General features: G+C 37.7%; 1 long non-coding RNA gene across 3 annotated transcripts; it reads left to right on the top strand.

Annotated features, from left to right (window-relative positions):
- Window positions 1–5848: 5848 nt before the first annotated feature.
- On the top strand, window positions 5849–8927 carry LOC147516028 (uncharacterized). 3 transcript variants are annotated; one of them, XR_015210880.1, is made up of 5 exons: window positions 5849–5967; window positions 6061–6114; window positions 6198–6606; window positions 6918–7076; window positions 8316–8927. It is a non-coding gene; the product is annotated as an uncharacterized LOC147516028 (long non-coding RNA). The 3 variants fall into 3 exon arrangements; XR_015210879.1 differs by lacking the exon at window positions 5849–5967 and having other exon boundaries at window positions 5976–6114; window positions 6198–6286; window positions 6433–6606; XR_015210877.1 differs by lacking the exon at window positions 5849–5967 and having other exon boundaries at window positions 5976–6114.
- Window positions 8928–20049: the final 11122 nt, after the last annotated feature.

The raw sequence follows: 20049 nt of genomic DNA, 5'->3' as shown, positions 1-20049 counted from the left end.
TTTTATTAAAAGCAAATCAAGAATAGATTATATCATAGACTAGACATGACATTTTGGGTAATGAATGTAAGACGTCTTGAATCACGAATTCTAATAAATGATCCACCACTCTACGAAGTTATGTATTATGAAATTGTGACATAACTAATTGAGCTCAAACCTGGCCGGTATAAGAAATAGTTTCTTAATGCTCAACTGATGTTAAATATCAAATTGGGTCAATTAGACATGGGTGTAACAGTGAAGAACAAATTCCTAATGGTCTAATTGTGAATACAAGTAAGGTGGAGGGACTTAGATATAATTAATAGTAGAAAATGACTTTCTTGAAAGTTCCAAGGGTCTTATTGTAAATATAGATAATGCACATTTTCCATATTAAAGAGATATATATTAAAAGTGTTTTAGTATATCAAGTACAAGTACTTGTATGACAAGTCCCACTACACACACTTACGTATTCTCAAATTTTCTCTAATTTTTGAAGAAAGGGACCATTAGTCTTTCCAGAAAAAGTACAACTAAAAGTAGGAGAAAAGCAAAAGTGTTTTGTGGTGTGTTGTGTGGTGAATACTACTAGAAGGCTGAAGACTAAGGGTGTGTTTGTTAAATTTTAACTCATGGAAAGGAAAGGAAATAAAATGGGTGGTCCACTATAGAATAGAATGGAAATGAAATAATTTTAAATGGTATGTGTTTGGTAAACTGGGGAAAGGAAAGTAAAAACTGGGGAAATGAATAATCATGTTTGTTTGCAAAAGCTATGGAAAGGAATAATTGTATTGTTGAGTGGAGTGTATTAGTAGTAAGTCCCTATTTATATATTTCCTTTCCTTTCCTTTCCACAAAATTTTCAGGGGTTAGCTAAAGACACAAAACCTTTTCCATTTGTTTCCATATGGAAAAGCCCATTTAATTTCCTTTCCATGGGTAAACAAACGCCTTAAAAACTATGGAAAAGGTGGACCACTCTTATTTTCCTTTCCTTTCCATAGTGTTTCCATCATAACAAACACACGATTCGGATTCAGCTTTCACACACTTACGTATTCTCAAATTTTCTCTATATAAGAGAATTACTTTTTGAAGAAAGGGGCCATTAGTCTTTCTAGAAAAAGTACAACTAAAAGTAAGAAAAAAAAAGTGTTTTGTTGTGTGTTGTGTGGTGAATACTACTAGAAGTCTGAAGACTAAGTGATTTGGATTTAGCTTTGGAAAATTTCTCTTTACTGTCAATCTTCAATTCCGGCTTTGAATGTATTTTTCTTTTAATTCATTTTTTAAATCAAAAATAGATTAGCATGTTAAAGATGTAGGATTAAAATAATCCCAACAACCCCCTCCCCCCTTCCAAAAAGAAAGAAAGAAATATAGCTTTGGATTTTACCCGAGTGAATCAGCTTAGCAGTTGTGATTGGCATATTTGAACCTTAACAAACTAACAATAAATATTTTCTTAATGGTGAACTGTCTTATTTGGTGACTTTAAGGTGGCACATTCTTATTACGTGTGTGGATGAATTTTTTTCAGAACTTCTTGTGCTATCACCATGCACCTCCTTTTTGCCCGACATGCTTCAACTAAATGTTTTGCAGGTGTTTACAAGTAATGGACCTATAGTTGATGGGGTGTGTGACATGTTACCGTCGCAATAGATTTAGGGTAGTTCGTAATTATCAGGTACGTAATCTACCTTCACACATACTGAACCTCGACTCTGGAAGCTGTGTGGGATCTAAGTTATTGTTTTTTTTTTTCCATTTTTTGCTTGTATTTAGTGAAATTGCACAAGAAGTAATTGTTGCACTACAATCAAGTGAGAGACTTACAATTGACTGAGAAGAAAATTGATCCCATTCGCTTGACTAAAGTATTGGCTTTATCTCTATTTTTTTGTCGTTGTTACGAACACAGATTATTAGATGACTGCGCGGCTGTTAAAGCTGAATGCTTATTTCGTCGTTATATTATTGAATCTGATTATGTCTTCCCTGTCTTCAACCAATGGTTATCTCACCGTGTTTTGTTTTTCCCCTTTTTTTCTTTTTCTTTCAGAGCATTTTCAATACAAGTCACAAATATTCACCTCCACGTAGGCAGTATTTCCCTCTTTTCCACCGTTTTGGTGAAAAGCAAGGTGAGGCTGCTCAATGCAAAGGTGAAAAATAATCTTGGATGGGATGTTGGATTCCGTATGGAGGCTTTTTGATTGAGACGAAATGTAACATCCCGTCTGGTATTTTATAACGAGACGGAATGAAACATCCCGTCTGATGAGTCTAATACCAATAGATGTGAAACAACCCACTTTCACCTTCTTCCAGCGCCTCCATTGAAATTTTAGAAACCTCCATTGCCATAAAAAAATTTGATTTCTTCAATTCCCAATGACTTCTCCACCCCACAATGATTCCCCACCTGCCTCCCCACCTGAAGAGTGTGGTAGATGGTTCGGAGATTACAAAATATATATAAAAAAAAAAAAAAGGGACAAAAAGGATCGTCGTCAAGAACTCAAAATGTGGGCGAGGAGGATGAAATTGAACTTAGGTTTAATTTTCCACTGCGTTGTGAAATTGAGGAACACCCACCATTAGCGTCAACATCGGTCCAACACGTAGCAAATAGAGTGGCAGCATCTCAAGTAAGTTTTAGATTTTTTTTTATGTTAATTATTATTATTTATGTTAGTTTATATCAAGTTTGTTGTTGTGTAATTAGTTTGAATTTGTTGCATTGCGTTAAAAAAAATTGAGTTGAAATTTTATCGTGTTGAATAGTTTGTTGTATTATGTGTAATATAGGCAATACACTTATGAAAAGTGTGTTGTGCACTTTCAAATGCTGGGACATGGTGGCATTGTTTGAAATAAAAAACAGATCCTAATTCTGTCATGGTTACCAACATTATAGCTGCCACACCATTTGGGAATTTTTTTAATTCAAATTTGAGACAAAATGATCAAACATTGTTGTTTGGGATAGTTGAGCGGTGGTGGAAATCTACCCACACATTCCATTTCCCAATGGGTGAGCTTGGGATTACCCCTCTTGATTTCACAATGCTCACGGGTATCCCAATTGGTTATGGAGATGTCGTTCTTTTTTATGAAAATTTGGAGGTTTTTACTACAGTAATGAGTTTCTTGAGGTTTTGATTTGGTAGAAGATGATGAGGAAGACGGGTTCTTGAGATTATCGGCTGAGCAGTTTAAAGGAGGAACTATAAATATGAGTTGGTTTACTTCGAGATACTTGAATAGGCTAAAGGAGAAGCCAAAAGACTATCATATTGGTAAGGAGTCGATCCAAGAATATGTACGTGCCTTTCTTTTCTACTTTGTTGCTGCAGTATTATTCAGATACTCTGATAGTTTCTTACGTAACGGGTGGATGGCCACTGTCACAGACATAAAGAGGATGTGAGATTATGATTGGGGTCAATCCATCTTGGCGTACCTTTACCGTTGGGTAGACCTCGCAGTTGAGACGAAAGCCGCTAAAGGCAATTTGTGTGGCTTTGTTTGGATTATACCGGTAAATCTTATTTATCAAGTTATTGTTTCATCTCATTTATTTATCTAGTTATTAATAATGTTGACATGTTTTATATATATATATATATATATATATATATATATATATATATATATATATATATATATATATATGTGATATTGTATTTTATCTATTGATTTAATATTGGTGGTATGAATATTTTTGTGTAATGCATCCTGTGTTGAAGACGTTGGAAGAGAATGAGACTCGTGACCTAATTCCACGTATTCAAGCATGGGGGCTTCATCGTAGCAGACAGAGGGGGTATGGGGATCTATCGTATAATATTCATAACACTCGTCAATAGATTGAGCTTTTAGGAGCTACCCGAATTTTGTGGCAACCCTGGGCCTTTTCCTTCATATTTCAGACCCCTTATGCGGATATTCCAAATGTTCTAGAGAACACTGAGTACCATAGACTATCCTATATGTCGCATAGAGCAAGGTTTCTTTCTCAGCGGCGAGTGATACTTGTATTGTATTTTATCTATTGATTTAATATTGGTGGTATGAATATTTTCGTGTAATGCATCCTGTGTTGAAGACGTTGGAAGAGAATGAGACTCGTGACCTGATTCCACGTATTCAAGCATGGGGGCTTCATCGTAGCAGGCAGAGGGGGTATGGGGATCTATCGTATAATATTCATAACACTCGTCAATATATTGAGCTTTTAGGAGCTACCCGAATTGTGTGGCAACCCTGGGCCTTTTCCTTCATATTTCAGACCCCTTATGCGGATATTCCAAATGTTCCAGAGAACACTGAGTACCATAGACTATCCTATATGTCGCATAGAGCAAGGTTTCTTTCTCAGCGGCGAGTGATACTTGTATTGTATTTTATCTATTGATTTAATATTGGTGGTATGAATATTTTTGTGTAATGCATCCTGTGTTGAAGACGTTGGAAGAGAATGAGACTCGTGACCTGATTCTACGTATTCAAGCATGGGGGCTTCATCGTAGCAGGTAGAGGGGGTATGGGGATCTTTCACATAATATTCATAACACTCATCAATAGATTGAGCTTTTAGGAGCTACCCGAATTTTGTGGCAACCCTGGGCCTTTTCCTTCATATTTCAGACCCCTTATGCGGATATTCCAAATGTTCCAGAGAACACTGAGTACCATAGACTATCCTATATGTCGCATAGAACAAGGTTTCTTTCTCAGCGGGGAGTGATACTTGTAGGGTACCTTGGGGACAGATGTTGGCGTCAAGTATCTGGAGAGATTGTTATACCTTACCCACCACCCATAGATATGCCAGCATCTAATATTCTTCTTGCAACTCTTGCACACTATAGAGCAAACCCAAATTATTGGCCAGATGCAGCAGCTTTCATTTTTACGAGAGACTATGACTTGTATTGAAAGAGGGTTGGTCGAGGTCTCTTGCTAGGTGCGTTATACCAGGGCACCAATTTTGAAAGGGTTACTTCCTAAGCATTGAGGTTTAACATTCATTTCCCAGAAAGAGTGGAGTTGCCACAGTCACTACCCAGGGTGTTTCATAATATTGAGATGCCGCAAAGAACTCCACAGATATTTGATGAGTCTAACTTTTGGCACTGGAGCATGATTAATTCTTAGGGGCAAGAGATGAGCATACCTATTCCACCAGCAAATGCCGCATTTGTCAGAACAATTTGAGCAGTTAGCCGTGGTTAGTATGATTTAAATTTATCCGACCCACGTGTTTGATTGAACTCGTTTGTTACACGATTCCAAAATCCTTTTGCATTTTAGAAAGCACCGACAATTGAGTCTTCACTAATTTTTATCCAAGCAAGGCATAGAGCTTGATCTTCGGACATGCTAAAGTGAGTCTTTGATTTTGCTTGAGTGCTACCACTTGCTTGAGTTGTTTGAGATGCTTGAGATGCCATTTGATATATATAATTTTTTTGAAGAACTGATTTTGAAAAAGAAGAAATATGATTGTTGGAAGTGTGAGTTGAAATGGAACAAATGTTGTATATATACCAAAGTTTTTATTTTTGACCGTTCTGACTTTCTGATCGTTGGTGAACTAGCCATTAGGACTCCGGACGGGATGTTTAATTCCATCTGGAAAAAAAGAAATATAGCGAGACGGGATGTTGGATTCCGTCTGATGAGTTTTGTAATCCAGACGGAATCCAACATCCCGTCTGATGTTCACAACTCAGCCACTATCTCGGTTGAAGGTTTCACCTTCGTTTTGACTTGGGAATATAGTCACCACCATATTCACCTTTGCATTGGGCAAAGGTTTTGAACCATAAAGAGGTGAATAAATCACATTCCCACCATATCCACCTGCATTGGGAATGCTCCCAGGACAATGTTGCAATTGTTACGATATTGGAGTTTGTCGATAATACTGATTTTCCTGATAAATTGAGTTATAGATTTTGTGTGGTACTCCATTCTATGTCACTCTATTCTGTTATCCACTTTCCTGAGCAAGAATCTACTTCTAGATGAGTGACATGGTTTGGCTAATATCCTCAGGTAAATACGCATGTACATGCGAACGAAGATTTTAAGGATGTAAAGCTCTGGCAGGTACTTGCTGATCACATCCGTTTTCATTAAACTAGTATAGTGGAGTTCTAGACTAATTTGTCTCTATCTTGTTCGAACATTAGGTTGCAACTCTTGTTGGTGAATTAGAGAAGATTGATTGTTTACGTATTCCTGTATTGGTTTGTGGGGATTTCAACTCTCTTCCGGGAAGGTTATTGCTTCCTTTTAACTACCAATAAAGTTCTTATTTTGAGATACTTATTTCAGTTGCTAAGCACCGATCTACCTTCACCGCCCCCTTTTCTGTTTGTGGATGTACCTCATCTAAGTGGCTGAACATTTTATCTTGTCTTACAGTTTCTTGGTTCCTTTACTGACATAATATACATGAACGTGTAATCGCATTGCGGTTCTATAGTCTTTGCTCATGATCTCCTACTCAAAACAAAAGTTGATCTTAATCTTATCGATTTGGCAAATGATCCCCTTGGCGTCTGTAGACGTATGAAGCTTTCACATGACATGCCTCTGGTTGGTCTCTGTCTCTCTCTCTCACACACACACACATGTGCATTACTTCTTTTGACAATATACAAGTGTGTAGTTTAATTCTTCTATAACTGTGTGTTTAGGTAAAATAGGTTGTTTCTTTCTTGCCATCATCAAATCCCTATCTCGTGTAAGCATCAGATAAATACTAGTATACTACGGTACATATTGTGGTAGCTTCAGCGTATGAAAATTCTTGGCTTCTAGTATCAAAGGGATATTAATCTATGGTACTATATGTATTTTGAAAGACTTTCTCTTTATAATTCTTGATGCCAGTTTTTTCCTTTCAGGTGACTAGGTGAGTGCATATACATTCTTTCTAACAGTAGATAGTAGTGATCCATTATTTGAAAAGCAACGTGAAAATATGAACTCCGAATCTGGTGAACCTCAGTTTACCAATTTTACTAATGCTTTCTCAGGAACATTAGATTACATATCTTACACAGGTATTGTTAGTTGTCTCTTGTGTCAATGATTTTTGTTCATCAATTGTTTTGTTCATGACTTTTATTATCAATGTTATATCTTGTTTACGTGGTTCTGAAGCATTCTTTTGATAGATTGCAATTTTTACTATTAAATTATTTAAGCTGTTATGTTAGTTGAATGTGTCACAAACATTATCTACTAAGTGGATGTTCTTTTTTAGCCGATGAAATGGACCGTGGCTTTGTGGCTGATTAATGATCTGTTAATTATATTTTTCTTGTTTTTCGGTGATACATAATTGTCAGTTATGGACTTGTGGTTCTTCGACAGTGCTGATATTTTGAACTTTCTTTTTGTGATGTTACTGAGCACATTAGTTTCCGAAGCATTTGATGTGATGTGTACGACCTTTAAACCAGTGGATGTCTAGCATATACTGGATATTCCAAAAATGACGAGGTTACACTAGCTCAGTCCTAGACTCCTAGTATCAAACGACATGGTTTCTTTTTTAAGTCAATAGTTTTAAGTGGGATGCATATGGGAATTGGTCCGCTCCTTGTGATCATCACATGTCAGAAACCAAATTAAAAAAAAAAAAAAAAAAAAAAAACCGAACTTTTCAGAACCTTGCACAAGTTTATAGTCTTTGCAGTGGGTGTCATCTTTGAAATACTTTTATTTTGTTGAAAGAATAGTTGAATAAACAAATTGGATGAAGTGGACAGATGAACAATGAAGATTTAGCATCTACCCTTGGTAGGAGTAGAATAGTAGATGAAGCTCTAGGTTATATTTTACTCAATGTGCATGATACATTCAGCTTCATCGTGCTTAGTTTAGTCCTAGTAGTCTGGTCTCAAACTCTCAATCCCATGAAAGAGATTAGACGAGAAAAGAAACTGGATGGATTTTAAACTGTACTTTTATCTGAAAAATTCATCAAACCGAGCACGTTTTCATAGCCTTCGGAGACAATTAGCTGGATGTCATCTGATTAGGTTTTGAATAGGCAGGATCCAACAAATGGTCTCTCTACACAATCTTGATGCAACTATTTTTTATTTATTTTTAAATTTTTTTGGTTATTTTACTGAAATTGAGCTTTATTACATATAAGCATGTTACCCAGTTCTCTCTCGATTGCTACGTGTTCATTAGGCATGCAATCTCACTATACCTATTTATCATAATTTGAATGTTCTTGGTCATATATCACTTTTTCATTTATTTAGTGGTTTGATGCTATGAAACAGCAAATAGATTCATGGTGAAAGGTCTTCTTGAACTTCTAGCTTTGGAATATGTGGGGAACACAGCCCTTCCATCACCTGAGTGGTCATCAGATCATATTGCGCTCGTGGCAGACTTCTTGATTAGGCCGTCACCACATGGTGGAGAAGAAGCCAATTGTCCACTTACAGATCGGCTCTTGTGATTTTAAGACGCCTAGTCAATCATTAGAAATGTATACCTGGATGAGAGTTTGAATTTTGTGCAGGGCAAACTCTTATCAGAATACCATTTTGTTAGTGGGAGTAGATTTTTCTTTTTTCTGGTAAAGTTTTCAGTTTGAGAAGACATTGGAATGTTTGGGCATCCTTTTTTTTTTATTGGAGTGCTTGGCAATTGGCATGCCTGATTACTTGTAAACTGTGAGAAGATAGTTGAGCTTGTTATGTAGTTCTACTTGTACATTGCGGTGTCTCAGACTCATGCTCTGCAAGATTGTAAACTGTGAAAAGATGGTTTAGCTTGGTCTGTAGTTGTACAGTGTCTCAGATTCGTCAAATTCAATTTTGACTTGCAAAAGAATGTGTCTTGTAAAAAAGCTTAAATAATGAGATGAATTCTAATATTCTTTTTTCTCTTTTCCTCCCAATCCTCATTTTTATATGTACTTTTATGCAAGTTCTGTGATAATCAGGATTACTGATAAGCAATCCTTTAAAGAGGCTCAATGCCAAATGGAATTGATCAAATTGATGCACAGTATGCATTACTAAAAAAATACATACCTCCTTGTAGGTGCCCGTAACGTAGTGGGGTGAGGGGGTGGGGGGTACAAATAATCTGATGATATGTTTCAAATTTCGGAACACGAAATTTAGTTTTGTAGCAGAAAGCAGAAAGGAGTTTTGAGTTTTATAATGATGCATTGATACCTTATCGACCCCGTACGTTTGACAACTTGAAGTTCATTAAGTTTGATAGCAACTATAACAGAGAGCATGTGATTAGTATATGGAAACATAATTGTGTCAGGTTTCCAACTCCTCCACGGTTTCAAATATGATTGCATACAGGCTTGGAGTTGATTGGTGTCTGTAAGTACCCTCCGTTCTATATTCATAATGTAGGATTTTATCGATATCTCATGCATGATTCCTATGATATATACAATTACGTTATACCACATGCATAAAATAGCGCAGCGGAAACAGAAGATCGTAGCTTGGTCACAGCTTTCAATTTGAAGTTCCAAGCTTTGATCTACAGGAGAAGATGTTCTTGACACACTCAAGATCTTCTTCTTCTTAACTTTGCTTGAGTCAAGTTCCAACCACGAACGAGAAGCAACCTTTTTTTTCACGAACCAAGAACCAAGAACTGACAATGGCTAGGGAGGATACCACCTATGGAATCTCCACAAATTACTGGCTTCTACTTTAGAAAATGTTGGGCTGCCATTAAAGGAGAGAGCTTTTCTTGTTGTTCAGATTATTTATATGTGAGAGGTGGGGGGTCTATTTATAGAGGTTCCCACCTCCTCAATATTGGATAGGATAGAGTCCTATACTCATCTAATATCAGATAGGATAGAGTTATATACTCATCTAATATCTGATAGGATAGAGTCCTATACTCATCTAATATCGGATAGGATAGAGTTATATACTCATCTAATATCTCGATAGGATAGAATCCTATACTCATCTAATATCGATAGGATAGAGTCATATACTCATCTAATATCGATAGGATAGAATCCTATACTCATCTAATATCGATGGGATAGAGTCCTATACTCATCTAATATCGGATAGGATAGAGTCCTATATTGATGGTTTATCCTTATCTTGGTGGCGTCTATCAACCTTATTTCCAACATCTCCCACTTCAGCCAACGGAAGAAGAAGGTTTCTAAGAGAAGCATTTAAGTAGAATGCTTAGCCATTTTGTGTGTCTCACACGGCAAATGGTTCGTGTGACCCTAGCACCGCGTATCATGATATCTGTGAAGTAGCAAGTCGCAATGAAAAGCCGCGACCACGGTGATCTACCATGAAAGTGATCTTAAAGAAGATGAATCCGAAAACCTAATATCCGGAGAGTGTGTGTATACCCCAAGATCTGTTTGTTTCATCACTTTGACAAATAACACTCATCCCTATGAGTCCACACCATAAAGTCAAAAGCGTATCACATGATTCACAATTATCATCAATTGTCCGGCGGGTAGAATCCCGGTGATTGTGTGATAAACGCCCGGTTCTTTTACCGCTTTTGCACGAAGTCATTGTCGTCGAGTTCTACCAACTTCGGTATGCATCCGGTCGACCTTTTAGTAAGAGCTTGTGGGGAGCAAACCAAAGTTCTGAGTAGTCCTCTTATTTTCTTGACAAGGTCAAAAGTTCAAGGAGGGTACCATTCGATATGTTTTAAACAAAAATATATCAATAGAGCTCACATAGCAAGAATTTTAGGGATATTTCTTTTCTTGCTCTCAGGTGGTCAACTATACACATGTTGTGTGAAAACATGTCATGGCAAGAGTATCTAATTTGTTTACTCAACAATAGATATCTGTATGTCCACTCATACCATGCAAGTGTTGTCATCCCTAATGACAATTCCAAGGATACTATGCTCCCACTTGGCAACAACCGTTTGTAGGTTTAGCGAGAATCTTCCCCTATGAAGCCTGTTTCTTCTTATCCAATTATAAGAAGGGGCATGACTCGACACTAGGTCCACCCTTCCTATAAGGTTTAGTGACTTGTCAAGCTAAACTCCCATTGTTTAAAATGGAAGTATTTGTTCATGTGAGTGAACCGGTCAACCCTCTTGACATACATATGAGATGATAAAGCGATTATAATGAGAATGCAATCGATCCGGAAAGAATGCACTTTTATTCATTAAACCATCAAAGTGTTCTTAACATAATCACATCCTCTTTAACCCAAGCATTTTTACATGTGCAAGGAAGAGTTCCTTTGGAATAGGTTTGGTCGATGGATCCCAACCATCGATCGGTGGATATATGTTGTAGAACCACTTTCTTTTTCGATTATCATTTGTGTAAATGCGTAGTGGTATTTTAACTCTATATGCTTGGTTCTTCCATGGTACTTTGGATCTTTAGCATATGCAAGAGCAGCCATCTTTGTCGATCGGATGTGAACTGGTTTGGTGACTCTTGAGAACAACGACAAGTGTTTGATGAATAGTCGAGCCACGACGACCTCCGTGTGGCGAGCAACATCAATATACTTTCGGCTTCCATAGTTGAAAGTGCTATGGAAGTTTGCTTCTTCTTTGCTCCGGGGATATAGCACCTCCATTCATTATGTAGGTATATCACGAAGTTGACTTCCTCTCATCAAGGTCTCGGCCGGTCGGCATCGGAGTACCCAATCAGCTTAAGATCTTTCCCTTGGTAGACAAGTGAGTAGTCCGCGGTGCCTTTTAGATACCTCATTATCTTTTGTGACCTTCGATTAATGCGACCCCGAGATTTGTTTGGAACCTTGATACTAACCTTATTTGCATAGCGGATGTGCGCCCTTGTACCACAACATTGCATACATAAAGGCTTCCATTTGCGCTTGAGTATGGTACATTTTTCATAGCCCGAGTTTTGGTTAGGATTCTTGGGAGACATTTTAGAACTCAAAGACTCTCCTAGACTTCTTTGGGAGATCCACTTGCTTACAATCGGTCATGTTGAATCTTTTCCAAAACCTTCTTGATATATGTCTCACGAGACAAAGATAACAAAAGCGTTTGGGCGATCCGCGAGTTATTTTAACTCCTAAGACATAACTTGCTTCACCCATGTCCTTCATTTGAAGTTTAATGACAACCACTCCTTAGTGGAATTTATCAATGCCTTATTGTTACACCGCTAACAAAATGTCATCCACATATAGAGATAGAATCACAAAACCATTTTTAGATGTCTTGACATATCTGCTTAATGGTCCTCATTTACCATTTGAATTTGTCTTGAAGCATTGCTTCATGGAATCTCAGATTCCTTGTCTAGAGGCCTGTTTTAAACCATATATGGATCTGTTCGGTTTACACACTTTGTGTTCGACCCTTGATTGAAAAACCCGATTGGGTTGATCCATATAGATTTCCTCTTGTAATTCTCCATTTGAAAAGCAGTTTTGACATCCATCCGGTAAAGCTCTAAATCTAAATGGGCAACCATTGACAAGAGGAGGCGTATGGAGGCAAATCTCACTCTTGGTGAGAAGGTGTCCTCATAGTCTATTCCTCTTTTTGGGTGTAACCTTTTGCAACAAGCCTAGCTTTGAATTTGTCTATGTTCCTTCCGCATTTTTCTTGATCTTGAGAACCCACTTGTTCCCGATAGATCTCTGTTTGGAGGTAGATCAACTAAGTCCCATACTTTGTTTTTCTTCATCGACTCAATTCTTCCTTCATAGCTTCCATCCACTTACTTGTATTGGACCCGAAATAGCCTCCTTGAGCGTTTTAGGTTCATCGGATATTTCTGTAAGTAAGTGCATTGGTCATATTTATCTCCCTTCAATCTCAAACCGGCGTTTGGGGATATGGCCTCTAACACTCTTACGAGGTTGGGATTGATCAATCATTTGACCAATGTCATTGTTACTAGAATCAGGGTTGATGAAAGTTTCATCTTCGCCTTGTTCATCAGCAGTTATAAGGTTATCAACTTCATAAAGTTGTATATCCTTATCAACCTCACCCCTCATTGGGTATTGATCCTCTAAGAATCGGCGTTACGTGCTTCTATTTACGTGACATGCTTGAGTGAGTATCCTCCCTAGGAAGACATACCCCTTAGAAGTCTCTCAGCGTATCTTATAAAGATACACTTCTTTCGAGGAGCACTCAACTTTCCAAATTCTCGATTTTGAGAAGTGACAAAGGCGCTTTACCCCATGGTCTAAGGTAGTTCAAAGCGGGTTGTCTACCGGTCCATAGTTCATAGGGTGTTTTGTCAATAGTTTTTGAAGGAACTAGGTTAAGTATGTCTTGGCGGCCGTTAACAATGCATCACCCCAAAATGAGATAGGCAAGTTAGCACGAGCCATCATAGATCTAACCATGTCGGCCGAGGGTTCTATTCCTTCTCTCAGAGACACCATTCTGGCGAGGGGTATAAGGAATAGTTAGCTGTCTAGCTATACCCCTTATTTTCACGAGAGTTCCTTAAACTCATGAGGAAAGATATTCACGTCAGCGGTGGAGTTCTTAAGGCCTTTATTGTCTATCAAGTTGATTCTTAACTAAGTTCTTGTACTTTTTAAAATAGTCCAAAGGCGTCGATTTGTGAGACATCAAGTACACGGTCCCATGCGTGTATAGTCATCTGTGAAGGTAATGAAATACAAAGCCCCATGCCTTCTTTGTTACATTCATTGGTCCACGGATGTGCGAGTGAATAAGTTGTAAAGGATAAGTTGCCCTTTGGGCTTTCCCAAAAGGTTTCTTGGTGGCTTTTCCGGCAAGACAACTTTCCTGGGGTTTCCATTTTAACAGAGGTTAAGTTACCTAATAACCCTCCCCTTGCTAAGCGGTCTATCCTATTGTGTCCAATATGTCCTAGTCTAGCATGCCACAATTGGCAACCAACCATTTTAGACATAAAACTTCAGTTTGTGCTAAGTGTAATGTCATAAAAGAATTCATTAAATAAGCATGACCTATCAAACTGTTATTTAAAGATATCTCTGGCGAGTTCGGGAAAAATTAAACACATAGGATTCTTGAAGTAATTTCAAAAGCGATAAAAGATTTCTCCTAATTGAGGGTACAAAGAGTACTTCTTCAATAAGGATGGATCTCCAGCTCATAAAATCCAACCTACAAGTGCACATTGCCCAAAACATCAGCAACACTTTGGTTTCCCATGTGGACTCTCCGAGTTCCTTGTGGAAGTTTCGGAAATCTTCAAATAGGGACCTATCCGGCTTATGTGGTGCATCCATTCTGAATCTACAATCCAATATTGTGATGAATCGGGACAAACATGACATGATACTTATCACATTGTGATCTTAAAGTAAAACTCACCTCGGGAGAAGGACATGCCCTAGCATAGTGTCCCATCGATGACAACGGAAGCATTCAACACTAGTCATGTCTATCGACTTCCTAGGTTTCTTTTTTGCTGTGGGTTAGGCTTGGCCTTTTCCTTGCCTTTCCCTTTTCCACTTTTCTTGTTCAAGGAGCCTTCCTCTTTTGGAGTTGACAACATTTGCTTCGGTTTGAACAGCGGGCTTTTCATTGAGAAGCCTTTGTTCCTCAAGCTCACATTTCCTTTGCACTTTTTGTGCAAAGTTTGTGATATTGTTGTCGTCATCGTCAAGATAAAGGCGAAATTGTTCCCAAGTTTTAGGTAAAGACCTAATGCGGCTTGAATTTCTTTGTTCATTTGGCGGGACACAATCTGCTTGGGCTAACTTCAAGAACCATGTTTTCATCACCGTGCAATGTTGTGTCATAGAGGTATGGGGCAGCTTGATAAATTTGTCAAAGCTCATTTGTAGCCTCCTCGGTGGTAGTAGTCGTACCCCAAGGTCCGCTTTTTCTTGCTTCCCATAACTCTTTTGCCGATCCAAGGCCATCATACCGCATCATGAAGTCATTCCTCATGGTGCCAAGTATGGCAATTCGGGCAACATTATCTTTGCTTGTATACTCATTGTACTTTTTAAGTACAGGCCGGTATAAGCGACTTGTGTTAATCCTTCAGGTGGGTTACGCTCTTGTCTCGGTTATTACATCAATGACCTTCCTATCTGCGAGAATTAGCCTAACTTTCCTAGACCAAAGTTCGTAATTCTTATCATTTAACAAGTCCTTTTCAGGTAGCATAAAAGCGGGGATTTTCCATCGGGTGCCATTCTATCAAGTTTGAATTCCAAAAATAAGATACTACTGAATAAGAATCATCTCTTAAATTTAAATCTAAGTAATCCACATTTTCACATATGAGATGATCATGATAATCTACTAGCATGATTCTAGCCATTAAATAAAATCAATGCATTTGACTATCAATAACATAGAATATGCAAAAAATCTACTACTTAAATTTCCATTTCATAAAATTGTTTCTACAAAAAAAGAGTTTCCTATCTTTCAAAAAACAATGTAGAACTAAACAGAGCTAGTCAACCATGAACATAGAAGCTTCACGGGTGCCGGGGGAGTCATCCTCATCCTCACAGTCACTATCAGCCATTCGAAAATTACTAGCCACTTCCTCTGTTTCCCCGTGAGGTGGGAAAATAAACCCTGATGACACATCATATGGATTTGGTTCCTTAGCATCGTCCCATAATCGATGTAGGAGAGATTTAAGTGGTCGAGCCTCATTCCTATCTTGAATAGGACTGGGGCTCTTTGGTGTATATTCTGGTGATGGTGGCTCTGTCTCTATCTTATCAGATTTCAAGACAGTAGGCTTCAAAGTTCTCCTATATTGCTTTGCAGTCATGCGTTTCTTGGAAGCCCGTCTCCCAAGATCTGGTTCAGTTTTCCTACAAGTTTCGGGTCTATGTGACTTAGGCATTGTGCCTTAGTTTTCATATGACCGTTGATAGAAAACAAACAATTTTATATTCATGCAATAGTAAAAATCCAGATTCAAATAATTACTGCATGGTAAAAATAAACATCCTAATGTCAATTTTTAATTGTGGAAAAATACATGTGAAAAAAAATTTATAGAGAAATAATCTCAGAAATAAATTTCCATGTAAAAATTTCTAAGAAAAAAAATTCCTAGAAAAAAATTTTCCACTAATTATTTCCCATAAATAATTTATTTTACAAAAACAATTAAGCAATATCTAATTAATTTTAAACAACCTAATTATTTAAAAATTAATTAAAATATTTTGAAAAAAAACGCATTTTTTTCAAAATTTGTAGATCACAAGATCAAAACCGCAAACAAAAGCATGCAAACCATGGAAAACTGGCTCGATGCCAATGTAGGATTTTATCGATATCTCATGCATGATTCCTATGATATATACAATTACGTTATACCACATGCATAAAATAGCTAGTTGGTGGAAACGAGAAAGATCGTACCTTGGTCACGACTTTCAATTTGAAGTTCCAAGCTTTGATCTACGAGGAGAAGATGTTCTTGACACACTCAAGATCTTCTTCTTCTTAACTTTGCTTGAGTCAAGTTCCAACCACGAGCGGGAAGCAACCTTTTTTTTCTGAACCAAGAACCAAGAACTGACAATGGCTAGGGAGGATACCACCTATGGAATCTCCACAAATTACTGGCTTCTACTTTAGAAAATGTTGGAGGCTGCCATTAAAGGAGAGAGAGCTTTTCTTGTTGTTCAGATTATTTATATGTGAGAGGTGGGGGGTCTATTTATAGAGGTTCCCACCTCCTCAATATTGGATAGGATAGAGTCCTATACTCATCTAATATCAGATAGGATAGAGTTATATACTCATCTAATATCTGATAGGATAGAGTCCTATACTCATCTAATATCAGATAGGATAGAGTTATATACTCATCTAATATCGATAGGATAGAGTCCTATACTCATCTAATATCAGATAGGATAGAGTCATATACTCATCTAATATCTGATAGGATAGAATCCTATACTCATCTAATATTTGATAGGATAGAGTCCTATACACATCTAATATCAGATAGGATAGAGTCCTATACTCAGTGGTTTATCCTTATCTTGGTGGGCGTCTATCCAACCTTATTTCCAACACATACCACTACAACACACGCGTCTACAATCCAGATCGTATCTCCACTAGCTCGTACCACACCACCAGGACATAACAATGACCCAGACTCAGATCATCCCAAGTATCATGCATTGCCATATATGGAAGAAAATGATCTATCACGATCCTAAAACTCAGTCAACACACCAATCAAGGAGTCATTTACTTTGTAACATCAGAAGTAATGACGAATCATCAAGATAGCACAAAATGTGAATCTACACTTGATAACAGCCTTGAGCAAATAAGGAAGGTCAGCTCAAACATCTATAAGTAGAGAGAGATGAACTACGTAAGACGTGATTCAAATTTACCCAAGATATTTCATACGTAGGCAACTCTTGTTCCAAGAAAGAGTGCAAACATTTCCTATCAAACACAACATCAGGTCATTGAACTCAAAATATACACCTCTACAGTTTCTATATATACACCTAGTGACACCCTATTCGATGTGTTGTTTTGTGCTAGCTAGAACCACAGTTGTTTGAAAGTACGCCCTGTTGTGTTTGATTTGCCGGAGGTGTGAGGCTTCTGGACATTATAATTCGCTTCGTTTTACTTCAGTGATATTGCTGCACTTGTGGACATCCAGAAATTGCCGAACCACATATATTTGTGTTTGATTTTTATCTTGTTTAATTTCGTTTCCTGTGTTCGGGTTGATTTTCTTTGATCGTTGGTTGGCTTGAATTGGTCTGAACCTAAGGGATACTAGATAGAGGTTAATGGCAGTCTTGGCAGAGACGCAAGAGCTACAAGAAGAAATCATCTCAAACATATTACTAAGAGTTCCCCCAGAGTCTATTATTAAATTGAAGTGTGTATGCAAACTGTGGGTCAACTTGATATCTCACAATTTTTGTACGCGTGCGTACATCAACTGCTGGGGTCGTGAAGACTGAAGAGTGTGTTATCCTTCACCTACTCCACGGACGACCTTACAGAAAGGAATTTTATTTCTCTGTCAATTTATAAGTGGAAGATCCCAAACTTAAGGAACTCCAGTTGCATCTAAAGTTTCTAGAATTGTTGAAACAAGAATTTGAGTTAGTAGCTTCTTCTAATGGATTACTCCTGTTGAGGAGCGAAACTGATTTGCCACAATTGTATGTCTGTAATCCCATGACTCGCCAACGTCCAAGGCTTCCTAGAATTACCAGTTTTGTGTATAGGTGGGCTTTGGTTCATGATGCATCGTCACTCCCTAAAAAATATAAAGTATTTGGGATATGTGACGGTTATATTGCGTGCTTCGTTTTTAAAATACTACGTTACCATACTAGTAGTAAAGAAGGTGCAGGGGAGACTAGTTCTAGTACTCATTGGTCGGATTTTTCGGCACCGCTGTTGTGTATGGGTACTGTACCATCCCACACATTGGTGAACAATGAATTACATTGGTTGATATTGTTGGAGAAAACGATACCAATCGATCCCCACTAAGATAGCTTGCACTTGGACAATCTACTACTCCAATAAAAATCTAAATTTTCACTACAACCAACAACCAAACCCAATTTCCTAAGCAATCAACAACTATCACAAACAAGTAATAATAAAACAAAGAAAGTAAAACATATCACAACACAAGATGTACTGTGGTTCAGCCAATAATGTCTACTTCCACAAGAGCTAATCTTTTTATAAGTATGGGAATGAAGATCACAATCACTCTTCTCTCCTTACAAGCTTTTTCTCTTTGCAAGGGTTTCCTCTCAATTTTAGTTGCTCTCAAAATTAGGTTTCTATTCAAGACTTATGTTATTCAAAACCTAACTTTAGTTTTATAGTATTCTGAAATTTCAGGATATTTCAACAAAAACGGATCTCGGTCGGTTCAAGTGGGTCGTCCACACTTCTTAAAGTTGGTCATACCAGACCGACTTTGAAACAGTATCGAAGTAGGAACTTTAGAAGTGAGACGATTTTGACGGGCCGTCCATGAGTAGGACCAAGCTGACCATACTTCATAATGTCATCCACTCTCCCAATACAACCTAACTTCTTATTTTACCAATCTTCCTCATGTGAGGGATAACACCCAACAGATATTTCATCATTATGATGTAGATGAACGATGTTTCCAAACTGAGCCAGTAATTTACTCCATGGATGTTGTAAAAGAGAAATTCAGAAAGACAAAACTCCATCTATGATTAGTCCTCTTACAGATTCGGCCAAATTGTTAGAGGTAAAAAGATATCTGTGCATAACGAAGTCTATCTGGACAAGCAATTAGATATATGAGCTTCAAATGATAAAGTGACGAACTACTGCCAATGGACAAAGATTCATAGCGTTACTTTCGAATTCCAGATAACTTCCGGCATATATGCCTACAGTTACTTGGGTCAGAACAGAATTCTTGTAAAGCATAAAGGCCAGTTTCTCCTTTATGATTTGACTAAGAAGAACCTCAGGAAACTTGAATTCCCACTTGGTGAGGGTGTACTATTATCCAGATCCTTTTCTCATACCAATAGCATTGTAACTTGATATTATTATTATTATTGAATTAAGAGAATTCATTTTTCTATTCAAACCCTAGTTTTTGGATATTTCCATAAACTTTTATTGGTGTTCATCATCGAAGATTGCTTTCGCCTTCGAGTTTACATCAAATTGGTATCAGATTCTTTAAGATTTTGGGCTTTTCACAATGGTAAATCAGAAAAAGAGCAAGGAGAAACCACCTACGTTGACAATTCGTGTTACCCACATGGAAGAAGCACTAGAAGAACTTCTATTAAAGATGTCAACCCAACATCATCAGTAGCGTACTCCCATCCTTCTCGAATCAAAGCGAGACTATGATGTAGACACCCTCACTCCTTCACGACACAGCTCGTCACCTTACCTTCCAACTGCCTTTTCTTTACCTGAAGCACATAGAGAACAATATTAATTACACCACCATCGCATTGCCGCATGGATGTGTGACCTACAACCCTTGCCAAAGTTACCCCCAATCAA

Source organism: Coptis chinensis, chromosome 2, assembly GCF_015680905.1.
Source record: "Coptis chinensis isolate HL-2020 chromosome 2, ASM1568090v1, whole genome shotgun sequence".
NCBI classification, from domain to species: Eukaryota; Viridiplantae; Streptophyta; class Magnoliopsida; order Ranunculales; family Ranunculaceae; genus Coptis; species Coptis chinensis.
Note: the sequence above shows the minus strand (reverse complement) of the source record. Positions and strands in the feature narration are given on the sequence as shown.